This window comes from Vulpes vulpes, chromosome 14 (assembly GCF_048418805.1).
Source record: "Vulpes vulpes isolate BD-2025 chromosome 14, VulVul3, whole genome shotgun sequence".
In the NCBI taxonomy this organism is placed as follows: domain Eukaryota; kingdom Metazoa; phylum Chordata; class Mammalia; order Carnivora; family Canidae; genus Vulpes; species Vulpes vulpes.
In genome coordinates, this window is record NC_132793.1 from 68355391 (window position 1) to 68368103 (window position 12713).

The 12713-nt window shown below is 47.9% G+C and overlaps 1 long non-coding RNA gene across 1 annotated transcript in view; it reads left to right on the forward strand.

Moving 5' to 3' along the window:
- The first annotated feature begins 5212 nt into the window (after nucleotides 1-5212).
- Nucleotides 5213-12713, forward strand: part of LOC112915511 (uncharacterized) — a 280787-nt gene continuing 273286 nt past the window's right edge. The window contains exons 1-2 of the long non-coding RNA XR_011997039.1: nucleotides 5213-6197; nucleotides 11628-11784. This is a non-coding gene — a long non-coding RNA (uncharacterized lncRNA). The remainder of the gene's footprint in view (nucleotides 6198-11627; nucleotides 11785-12713) is intronic.

A 12713-nucleotide genomic window follows, 5' to 3' on the forward strand; every position in this document is an offset into this window, starting at 1 on the left:
AAGACTGGTTCTGAAGGGGGTTACTGCCAGGTGATTAATTCCCACTCTGGAGGTTGTCAGCCCCCCCCCCCCCCCCCCCCCCGGTGCCAGCTGCTGTTTTTCCGGGGAGGCAGAGGCGGCTTCCTGCGGCCTGGTGTGCCCCTGCCACTCTGAGCCCAGAGCTGCTTCAGGGCAGACCCCTCCCTGCTCTCCCGGGCCGGCCAGGGGTTTCAGGGTTCAGGCTGGCTTTGAGCCCAACTCACCTTCCAGAGAACCGTGGCCTTCCTGGCCAAAGGGATCAAAGGCTCTGGACCCGGCGTCTGTAGGAAGCAGAGGCACTGGCCTTTCGCTTCCTGAAAGTTCTGCCAACTTTACTTGTGTCCATTTCCGGGCCGGCTCTCTTTGGCTCTCTGAGGGGAGCTGGAGAGGATAAAATTGTTTCTTAAATTGCAGTGCTGCAAGGGCAAGCTCCGTTAGTGGGTGGGGGGTGGGGTGCGGGGTGAAGATGCTCGGGAGCCTAGTCCAGCACCCCCTCCGCGGGCCCTTGCCCAGCGGGGACGCAAGAAATGGGGGAGAAGTGACACCCTCCAATTTTTGCATTCTAGCTTCTGCCAGAGGACATTGCTTGGGGTCTATTTCTTTGTTTTGCTTTAGTTTTTTTTCGTTGTTGTTGTTTCTACTTTCCCCCGTTCTGTTTGGAAGCACGCACCTGCTTTGGTTGACCTCTGTCCCCCCAAGCACACCCTCTCCGCCCTTTTGCTGCGCCCCTAAGCTCCAAGGTGAACGTCTGTGTTGGCAGCCCCCCCTCCCCCCCCCCAGCTTCCCCGCACTGACCACAGCCTCCCGCCTTAGTCCGCCCTCCTTGACCGCTCGGAGAGGTCAGCAGCTCGACTCCAGGAGCCGGGTCCTTCCACACCTGGGCGTCACTTTTGAGATTTTCCCGCGCTCCACGGATAGAACCAAGCTGCGACCCCCGCCAGGGGCGCGGGCTGCACGCTCGAGCCGAGAAGCCCGGGAATAGCTGGGCCAAGCCCCACCCGGGTCCTCGCGTTGGTCTCAAAGACTTTTTAGGGACCCTCTCACGTCTTTGCTTTGCCGGAGCTTTACATCTCACTTCTGTTATAAATTCCCAAAAGGAAAGCAGGCGATGGGGGAGGGATCATGGAGGGGAAAAAAAGAAAAAAAAAAAAAAAGAAGAAGAAGAAGAGCGAACAGGAGACACTTGGATCATATATTTATTTTATATAAAGAAATGATACATATGTAATTTTAGATTTTCTTCCGATTTAGAGTTCTGAGGCTATAGAAAACCTATTTTTAACACTCCCCTTCTCTCATAACGGCCTTGATTGCTTAAATTGCTTCTAATTGGGTGGCACATATTACTGGAGACGAAGGACGCATGACAAGCAGCCTTCATTCTTTCGCAAATTTAGATAATGTCTCCGGATGAGTATCTTTTCCGATCTGGAAGAGCTAGAAAACTCTTAAACTGCCCCGCAGTTTTCCTGAGGGGTTTTGTGCAATAGAAGAGAAAGGTCCTGACCACCGCACGGTCATGCAAATAAATAGACGGCGTTTTGCCGAGCGCGCGCCACCCTCCAGGGCCAGCGCTGCCCTCCCGGGCTGGCGGGGCGCGGAGAGTAAACATACTTTTTTTTTCTTTTTTTACCCTTTTCTTTTTTCTTTTCTTTTCTTTTCCTTTCCTTTCCTTTCTTTTCTTTTCTTTTCTTTCTTTCTTTCTTTCTTTCTTTCTTTTTTTTAACTCACTAGTCTTCCTTCCTTCCCTTCTTTGATGCATGTAAAAGTTTTTAGGAAGCCCCTTTGGCGACGTAAGCCAGCTGCTGCGCCCCGTGCGCGGCCTGCCCGGGGCCTGGGTGGCCCTGGGCGCCCCCCGCGCGCCGCGCCAGCCCCGACAGCTGCAGCAAGGCCGCCCCGGGAGGGTAGGGCCCGCCCGGCCCCCGGAGGCGACGAGCCCCCCGACGCTGACAGGTGGAGCCCCAAGTGGGGTGCGTCGAGGGCCTCGGTGGGAGGTGAGGGCTGGACTTCTCTAAAGTGCTCTGGGGTTGGGGGGAGGTGGGTAGATCGCCCCCGAGAAGAGCAGACATCCGAAGGGGGTGGAAGTTGAGATGATTATGGTCAACTGAACAAATGAGACACGCAGACACGCCGCGCATCATTGTGCCACCCTGCGGCCTCACTGTGGGCACGACCCCCAGACAGACACATAGGGAACTAAAGTTCTTTTTTTTTTTTTTTAAAGGATTTTATTCATTTATTCATGAAAGAGAGAGAGAGAGAGAGAGGCAGAGAGAGAGAGAGAGAGAGAGAGAGAGAGAGAGAGAAGCAGGCTCCATGCAGGGAGCCTACATGGGACTCGATCCCGGGTCTCCAGGATCACGCCCTGGGCCGAAGGCAGGCGCCAAACTGCTGAGCCACCCAGGCGCCCCTAAAGTTCTTATTTAAGGCCGGAGGAGACGTGACAAGAGGAAGGGTCCTGTTCGGAGTCGCCTTGCAATTCTTCCCGAAAAAGGAAGAGCCCAGGATGGCGCGGGAAGCGCCTTCAGGGCACCTTGGGTTGTGTCGCAGCCCGGTCCCGGGTGAGGCCGGGCCCGCCCAGGGTCAGGGAGCTTGGGGTCCTTGGAGGTGAGCTGCAGGCGGGGGCCCCGCCGGGGAGTACGGGTGGGCGGCGCGGGTCCCCGCGGAGGCTCACCTGCTGGTCCCCGCAGCACCCACCCACCGCCTGTCTTGTCCCGTTAGGCGTCAAAGGGAGTGCACGTCACTTTTGGACGAATGTGGCACTTCTGCTGCACCAAAGGCCCACTGCTAGCCAGCTGCACGGTTTCCGCTGGCCCTCAGGATGACTGGAGTAGCCCGAGGAAGAAAGGTTTGGGCACTGAGAAGTATTCAACGGTGGCCAAACTGGTTGCTGCAGGAGGTGTGCGCCTCACCTCCGGCCTTGGCTGGGTCCCCCCCAATGCTGCGGACACTCCCCGGCTGCCTCACTTGTGCAGCTGCCCCTCTCCTAGTCCTGAAGGTGCAACGCAGGGGAAAACATCACGGTGTGGGGGGCACGGGCCCCTCCAAAGGGTCAGGAAAATCCCTCCCACCCAGGAGGTGCCTTTCGGGGCGGCAGTTTGAAAACTAAGAGGCAACATCAAAGCTTCTCCTTTCAAAAAGGTAGCCCTGGGGGGTCCCAAACCGATTTTTTTGGCTGCCAAGGAAGCAATTGGCTGAAACGAAATTGGGGTTCGAATAGGGTCAGGGAAAGCCCAGCGCCCCTGGCCCGGTTCTGGAGGCCAGAAGGGCGCTTCTCGCCCCCGCCCTTTCCAGGAGGAAAAGGCAAAAGGAGGAGAGAGGGCAGGAGAGGGGGAGAGGGGAGAGCGCAGGGGAGAAAGGAAGGGAGAAGAGGGGGGATATTTAGCAAGTTAAGAGGTTAAATATTTGAACAGATTTGTAAATATATAGACAGCCCTTGTTATTTGGAATGTGTAATAATGCCTTTTGTGGTGCCGTCTGGCTGGGAGGCTGCGGGGAGAGACCTCTCCCAGCACCTTCCTCCCAGGGAAGTCAACTGGAAAGCTCTGGAGCTCCCCAAACAACAACAGGGCTACTACCCTCCTTTGGGGAAGGGGAATTCGCCCTCCTTCCTGTCTTAAAAAAAAAAAATACGAAGGAAAAGAAAAAAGAAAAGCAGAATAAATGAAAATGTTTATTTTTTTCTTAGGTACGATTTTTTTTTTTCCCCAGGAGCATCCCCAGGATTCATCTCCAGGCTGAAGTAATTTCAAAGTATTGTTTAAGCTGATGACATACTCTAGCTCTCAGTTATCTATTGTGCATCCATTATTTCTTTGAACCTAACTGTCTGGCAGGCGTGTGCGCGCGCGCGTGCACGTGTGTGTGTGTGTGTGTGTGTGTGTGTGTGTGTGTGTGCAGAGAACCTGGGTTCACTAGCGGTTCTTCTGTGGCTTAGCTGGAGGGGGGGGGTTCTTTACGTGTTTCTCATATAGTGTTTTCTGGAAAACTGTACTGATGGCAGCTGATGGCATCTGTCCTCTGCCTGTGCCCGTGGGCGGAGGACACAGGCTGCGGGTGTGTCCCGCTCCCGGTCGCGCGTGCGTGTGCGTGTCCGTGTGTGTGTATACACGCAGTATCTGGTGTGTGCCTCAAATGGAGCCTTTTTTTTTTTTTTTTGCCCCTGTCGCTTCCTGCGTGTATTAGTGTTATGCAAATAGAATCATCCTGCTTCAGTATTTTTTGGAGGGGGAGGGGATGAGCCTTTTAAATTCTTCTCCCGTCTTTTCTCGGCAGTCTTTCCCCTGCGTGTGCATTTACTTCGATGGCTTTTCGGGGGGGGGGGGTGTGCATGCGTGCAGGGTGGTGGTGGTGGTGGTGGTGGTGGTGGTGGTGGTGGTGTTGTGCGGGCAGTGGGCGTGTGCCCCAGCGTGTGGCCGAGCGTGTAGGGCCCGCGGGCACCTTGCGAGCGATGCGCGCTCCCCCCGGGTGTCCCGCGTGGCCGGGCCCCGCCCCCACCGCCCTGGGGTTCTCGGGGTGACCCTGCGCCCATCCACATACGTGCGCCTATCCCCCCGCCTACGCGCATTGTCTTTCTCCGTAATCCGCACGTTTCACATATATTCTCTTATCTTTTGGCAAAGTGCCTTTTTTATTCCCGGAAGAATATTTATTGATGTGATCATCTGAAATGAAAAGTGGTCTCCCATGAAGGAGATGGAAGAGAAAGGAGTGTTCATCTTTCTTAATAGACGGGGCAGAGCCAGTTGACTGGATCACAGGGTCTCTCCGCACTTTCTGCGTGTGTCTGGGTGCGGGGGGTGGGGGCAGGGCCGGAGCGGGGGAGGGGAGCGCAGGCGCCTCTAACGGGAACAAAGATGGGCCATCGCGCCCCCTCGCGGCCAGGCTTCGGGTTGCGCCTCCCGGGCCGGCTTCAGCCACAGGAATCCTGTCATTTCCTCCGTTAAGCCAGTCAGCAGCCGCGTCTCAGACCCGGCCTCCGGCCGCCATCCAATCAGCAGGCGCCATGCAAATCGCCGCTTCCGTCCTGGGACCCGCGGCCGGTCCGCATCCTCCCCGCCCTCCCGCGCTCCCGCCCGAGCAGCTGCCGGCCGAGGGGGCCGTGCCGGGCGCCTGCCTCATGCATATGCAGACGAGCTGCCCCCGCCCCGCCCCGCGCCCCCCGCCCCCCGCCCCGCGCCCCCGCCGCGTCCGCGCGCCGGGCCGGGCGCTGCTCCGAGCTCCGGTCCCGGGCAGCTGTTTCCCCGAAGGAGGCCTGCGCGCGCTCCTGGAACGCGACAGGCAGAGGGAGGAAGGTACTCTCCTTGAAATCCCCTCGAAGGTCAAGTTGGAGGCTTGCGGAGCCGGGGCGAAAGGCGGCGAGCGTGCCTCTGCGGGTCCGCAAGGGAGGCTCTGCACGCAGGACGGTTGTGAAATGTCTCTCTCCTCCCAAACACCGGGGCCGTTGCTCTGAAACACACAGTGTGCTTGGTCACGTCCAAGGGCAGGATGCCGGTAGATGGTTTCGAGAGCCCAGAGCTACAGCGTGTTTTTGTCCTGGACCTCGGGCTACACAGATTGGAGATGAGATCACACGGCGTTAGAGCTCCCTGTGCTGGAGAGAGTGGGGGGCGGGGCGGTTACAGACCTGCCGCAGCGCCCGCGCAGTGCCCGGGGCTTAAGCCGCGCAGGTGAGCCCACCTGGGGCACAAACGCGGACCCATGAAAGAAAACCCAAATCCCGGAAGAAAAAAAGACCTGGGAGTAGTAGGTTGCTATTGTACTTCCATCCAGACCCTGGTTTCCGGCCTTTTAGAGCCACCGGGAAAGGGGTATGCGAGCTTTGGACACTGCTCAGAGCTGACCTTGAGGCGCACCCAGGGGACAGGTGTCGCTGGAGAAAATCGCGCTTTCCATAGTGCTTTGAGATCCTCTAGTGAGAAAGTGGGAAAGTGGTCAAGTGGTCTTGTTTCATAGATGCCTACTTGGACGTAGGACTGTCTAAAGGACTTTGTGGTGAGAATTGAGTCCGTTGCCCCTCAAATTTTATGCCATGGAGAAGTGAGTAGAGGGTGCAAGATTTGAAATATTTCGTCATCATTTACTCATTCAGCACATGACCACGGAGTGCGCATCGCATGCCAGGCACGCAGCATCCCCCCTTCGATGCGAAGCACCAGTGTATGCGCCTGGATTCTCAGGTGTGATGGAAATTAGGGAGAGGAACAGGGATTTGGGGATGGTTTTGGCCCTAGAGTTGCCCATTGTCTTGCAGAAAGAGGTGACAGGAAGGACAGATAAATGTGTAACATGGAGCATGGAAACGTCTTAAATCTCTGTCTGGAATACGGTGAATTCGTATATTGGCATATTCCTGCAGTGAAATACTCCGCAGCAGTTAAAAATGAATAGTTTGTCTTCAGAGCAGTGCTGGATGAAAAAAGCAAGTTGCAAAAAGCAAAAACAAACAAAAAAAAAACCCAAAACAAACAAAAAACAAACGTGGGATATTGATGTTAATATTAACAATGATTATTGTAAAAAGATTTTTTAAAACCTTTCCAAATATAAAAGTTGTTATGTAATTATGTATACAAAATAGAAGTATACGGACATGTCCTGCCACCTTCAGGACGGAGGATATCCCCGGGAGAGAAGGATCCTTGCACCATATGGGCTTGAGCTATATGAATAAGGTTTATTTCCTTAAAGAAGAAAGGTGGGGCGAGGGGAGGAAGAGAGAATTAGAAAGATAAGAGAACATGGAGAAGTATGGGAAGACTGTATTGAAGTGGAGACATTGAAGCTAACCGCTTGAAGTGACAAGCAAGAGCTAAATGGGAATATTCAAAAGACAATTCTCTCTTTCTGAAAACATGAGAAAGAAATACTGAAGCTTTTACACTTTTTATTTAATTTTTAATATCCATACTGGAATATTCACTTTTGGGGGGGGTATAGCATTCTATGAGTTTTACTAGTGCAAGGAGTCACATAACCATCCCCATAAGCAGGAAACAAGAGTTCCATTACTCGCTCCCCAAATGCCTTTGTGGTAGCCTTATTTATTTATTTATTTATTTATTTATTTACTTACTTACTTACTTACTTACTTACTTATTTAGTGCTAGCCTTTATAATCAACCTTTACCATTTGTAGTCACCTCCCCTATAACTTTAACGCTGAAAACCACTCCATCTCTATAGTTTTGCCTTTTTCAGAATGTCATATAAATGGAATCATACAATATGTAGCTTTTTCTTTGGGTCTAATTTCCTTCACTTAGAATAATGAATTTGTCTTCATCTGTGCTGGGTTGTTAGATGTAGTTAGTTCCCATATAATTTGTCCCTTTTGACTGCTGAGAAGTATTTCATGGCATGGACATACCACAGATAGTTTCTCTTTTTTACCAGTTGATGGCCATTTGAGTTGTTTCTGGTGTACAGTCTTTTTTTCTTTTCTAAGTAAGCTCTGTGCCCAACGTGGGGCTTGAACCCACGACCCTGAGATCGAGAGTTGCATGCTCCACTGACTAAGTCAGCCAGGCACTCCTGGTGTGCGGTTAGTTGATTCCAGAGAGTGGACTCATTGTTGTCTAGGGTGTTGTCATGTATAATGTGGGTCTTTTATGACTGGTCATTGTATTATATTGTTAAATGTCTTCACTTATTTCCTCCAGAGGTGAAATCTGTAATCTGATTTAAGGACCATGTGTTGTGAGCTAGGTATGGCCTACTCAGCCAGATGTATAGAAAAACATACATGTTCACAGTCATTTGGAATTGCCCTATAACTAATTTAGTTGTGAGTGCAGTAGGACGTACTAACTAGAGATTCTGATGGTCAGCTTGTGTGAATTTGCATGTATGGCTGATGGCCTAACAGTTCTAACTCTGAGCATCTGTGTATTTCCAAGTGTGCAACTATGGCTTATTTCTAAATATTTCCTTAAATCCTATTGAAAGATGGACCTTGGCCTTTTGAGATCCAGCTTGAGCTTTAGTGGCAGGCTGAAGTTTCCACGTATCTGATTCAAGATGGTGATTTATATCACTATTCCAGGGGTTCCAAACACTTATAAGGATTCTGTGTAGTTCCAGATCCTGGTCTATAGTGTCAGTCTTCAACGGTTTGGTTTCTTCTTGTTTGGTCTTCTGGTTGTTTCTCACTGGGACCCTGAGACACTGACACCTGGGCTCTATAGAGTAGGTGCTGATTCAGAAATGGAGTACACCTGTGGGGTTATAAACATTTCTTAACATACATGCCTCAGAGTTCCAAAGCCAAATATGAGATGCTTGTGAGTTATCTACTACTTGGAGCCTTATTGGATTTATTTACTTTTAAAACCTGTAGCCCTGTAATGGTTATTTGAAAGCTGTTTTGGTCAAAGGCAACTGGCCCTGTTTTAAGGTTCAAGGTGGGAATGAGAGAACCAAACATTGTAATTTGACTACTTTCTGGATGTGGGTTTGAGTAGAGAAGAGGACACTCCCAGCTGTAAAGAGTGATTATGGTGTTGTGATCAAAGGTACTGTTTCTCATCCTTGTTCCGTTGCTAAAACAGCCCGGAATTTCTTTCTTTTTAAAAAAAAAAAAAGATTTTATTTAATTTATTTATTCATGAGAGACACACAGAGAGAGGCAGACACAGGCAGAGGGAGAAGGAGGCTCCCTGCAGGGACCCTGATGTGGGACTGGATCCCGGGACTCCAGGATCACGCCCTGAGCCGAAGGCTGCAGCTCAATGGCTGAGCCACCCAGGCGTCCTAACAGACCGGAATTTCAATTTAAATTGTATCCAGTGGCTACACTGAGACTTTGCAGGTCATCCTTAGTCTTAGTTCTAATAATTAGCACCACCCTTTGGTAAATGACTCTAGAGACAAAAGTTTCATTTAACTAGTCAACTAAAGGACCAGTTGGTAAAATAGCCACTTGTAATTTACTTTGGATACATGTAAGGAGAGGTTATAGAGGTGACACATCAAGAGCTAGAGAGGCCACATCTGAGCTTTGTTAAGGCTGGTGAGACCAAAAAAAAAAAAAGGCTTGTGAGACCTTGAGAACAACCCTATCTTATGTGTACACAATTTTCTTGCTTACAAAAGGGCAAAGGAGCAAACATGTTGCTATTTTTTGTTTTAAGATTCCCCCAGCAAGAAGCACTTTATGAGCCCCTCTTCTCTTCCAGGTGGTTTGGCTGGTCTAATAATTGAATTGATCTAAGACAGATGAACAGGAGAAAAACAGAATTCTTGCTTACAGGAGAGACCCAAAGGCAGCCAGGTAATTGAGGCTTACACAACATCCTGAGCAAGGGAAAGGGATAGAGATGTTCGACACAGAGGGACAGAAGGCCATTTACTGGAAGGCAGAGAAGTTGTTTGGAAAACAAAGGTTAGCCTGTTATGCAGATAACTTTCTTGGGTAAAAAGGTATCTCTGATAATAGCCCCTTTCCAATGTAAATTTAGGCAGCTGAGGAGGAGGTAAAGAGCTTTTCCTGAATCTGCTGGGTTTTGATTGCCTTTAGCTCAAAATAATCCTTATGCCACAGAGACATATTTTGGGGTGGCAAATCTGCTCCCCTTTGAGGCATAAGTGAGTGCCTTATCATAATGTAGGAATAATGACATCTCAAGGCTTGTATGCTGCATTCACAATCAAGGAAAGTCCCAGAACGGGGTTGACTCAGCAGTACCTGACCAGGATGCTTAATGCAGTGATGAATACCTTTGCTCCTAGGAATTAAATATAGAGGTGCCTGGAGCTTGTGTAAGGTTCCCTGTGCCATTTGCAAAAGGTACTCAGAGAAAAGATAGGCTGATTTTAATTTTGATGTTTTAATCATCGGTTTAAGTACATTTATGGTTTGCTTTGCAAAATGTCAACAGGCATCCCAAGTGGATAACATTTTTAAAAGATTGAATTTCTTATATTTATTCTAATATCATTTCAAAAATATGGTCATTAGTGCCTACAGGTTCATTGGTTAGAACAACCCACTCAGATGATTATTTAAAAACATCTGACAACACTTTTTGTTATTTTCCACATTGTCCCCAATTTTCACTGATTAGAATTTTAGCAAGATAGATCTAAAGGCTTCATTCTAGTTCTGATACATTTAGGAAGGGCTTCAAATAGCATTCCTATCTACAAGATGGCCCAAGGACACTCTGAGAAGATATAATTTATTATCTGATGTATTACCTATGCATTGCATGTTATAAATAACATTATGCTTTTGTATATTATGTATCCAACTACTGACAAAACACTTTCACATAGATTATCTCATTTCATGTAAATTATCTCAGGATAACCTTCTATGAGAGACTGTGAAAAGGATAAGTTAGTTCTTCTTATTTTATGGTAAATGGTATGGAGGTTCAGAAATATTGAAAACAGCTCGCTTTTTTTTGTAGAGCTTTTTCTTTGTGCCAGGCAGTGTTCTAAGAACTTTCCATGTTTTAATTCATGTGGTCTAGATAGCAGCTGTAGGAAGCACATACTATTATTCTCCTTTTCCTTCAATTGACTGGACTGCAGAGGTACAGAGAGAGAAAGTAACTTGTCCCAAGCTACAGAATGAGTAGGTAGTGGAGTCCCCTGAGAATCCACCGGCCTGGTTCCAGACCCCAGTGATTAACCGGTACACTCTCTACCCAGTCAGAGTTCAGCAATTTGCCCAGGCAATTTGACCACTAAGTGTATAATCATTAACTTACAACATGGGTTTTTCTGATACCCAGTCAAGTGCCTTTCCATTGTGCATTTGGTTCTAACTTCTCTCATTGTCTTTGCTTTATTGTGTCCCACGTTTTACTACCTTATGGACATCGTATATTCCCCCTCATGGAATGTGAGCTTCCTTAGTGCAGAGAAGAGAGAATGATTCCTTTTCTACATGGACTCTCCTTTACCATGTTTGGAAATTGTTCCAAGATAGAAGGAGTCGCTTAAAATATATTGAATTGAATCAAAGTTGTGGAACTCCTTGAACATTTTAGGCCTGAGAATTTGCAGCTGGATCTTTGGTGACATAAAAATGGTTGACAGGGGCACCTGGGTGGTTCAGTCAGTTAAGCATCTGCCTGCAGCTGGGGGCGTGATCCCAGAGTCCTGGGATTGAGTCCCACATTGGGCTCCCTGCTCCATGTAGAGTTTGCCTCTTTCTCCCCCCTGCTGTGTTCTCTCTCTCTCAAATAAAGAAAATCTTAAAAAAAAAAAAAAAGAAAGAACGTGGTTGACAGTGGGAAAGGGGCAGTGATTAAACCAGGGAAAAAGGGAAAGAATTGATGTGATAGGAAAAAGTGTGATAACCATGTTTATATAATCCTTACTATGTGCCAGACATTTTTTTACGTATCAACCTATATGATCCTTATGACATTTTATTATATCCTCCTTTAATGAAAGGGGAGAATGAGGCACAGAGGTTATATGACCAACATATAAATATACATGTTTCTGGGTGTGTACATGTGTAGAAGGAGAGAGAAAGTCATGTACATTGTTGCCCATCTCCCTATCTCCCACATAACAATTCCCAAGGGTTTCCTGGTATACTCATTTGACTTTCTTTCTTCTTTTTTTTAAAGATTTTATTTATTTATTTTTAGAGAGAGAGAGAGAGCGTGCGCACGCAAGTAGGGAGAAGGGCAGAAGGAGAGAATCTTAAGGAGACTCTTCACTGAGTGCGGAGCTGGATCTCACGACTGGAGATCAAGATCTGAGCTGAAACCAAGAAGCAGCCACTCAACTAACCGAAGAACCCAGGTGCCCCTATCTATTTGATTTTCATCAGATATTTTCTATCCTAGATGCCCTACACTACTGACTTTTCCTCCTCTAATCTCTGCAAAGCACCACACCTATCTTTCTAAAATATGTATCTGATTCTGCTCTTTGTATTAAAACATTTACTGATTTCTCATTGCTAAGAGGTTATGTGGCCAGCCACATCACAGCCCTGTTTTACATTTTCATCATCATTTCAGCCTCCTTTTCCCAGGCCTTTTATTATGATTGTATTTAAACCCTTCTTAATCCCTGCATGGACCATGTACTTTAATTCTCCTGTGGCTTGTTGGGAAGGGAGAGTTTTTCTTTACCTTTCAGAGGTTCTTTGGCTGGTCTAAGAATTAGATTGACATGAGACAGATTAACAGGAGAAAATCAAATCTAATTTTGTATATACAGGAAGCCCACATACATTCAAAGGAGAGGAGGACAGCTCACAGGGCAGTAAGAGGAGCTGGTGACTGGTAATTAGATGTTTGCCTTGCCATACAGATGGGTCACTCAGATAAAATTTATCTCTGGTAGAAACTCTCATTCTGAAAAAGACTCCCAATTTAAATTCTAGGAAGTTAGGGGAGGGCAAATTTTCTCTTTTGCCCGCTTGGTCTTGATTACCTTCAGCTCAAAATATTTCACATGCCAAAGTGGCAGAATTTGGGGAGATTTGTTCTAAGCTTCTTCATGACTTAATCCATATTGTCCTTTCTGCCTAGAATGCTGTTCCCCCACTTTTTATCTGGCAAATTGCACTTATCCTGCGGGATGGAGTAAAAATGTATTTCTTGATGAAGCTTTTTGTGATCCTATAGATAGAATTAATATATCACTCCACTAATATATTTATAAAGATCTACTGAATGCTGAAGTCCTGCAATTATTATTATTGATGAAGAGAATGTGATTCA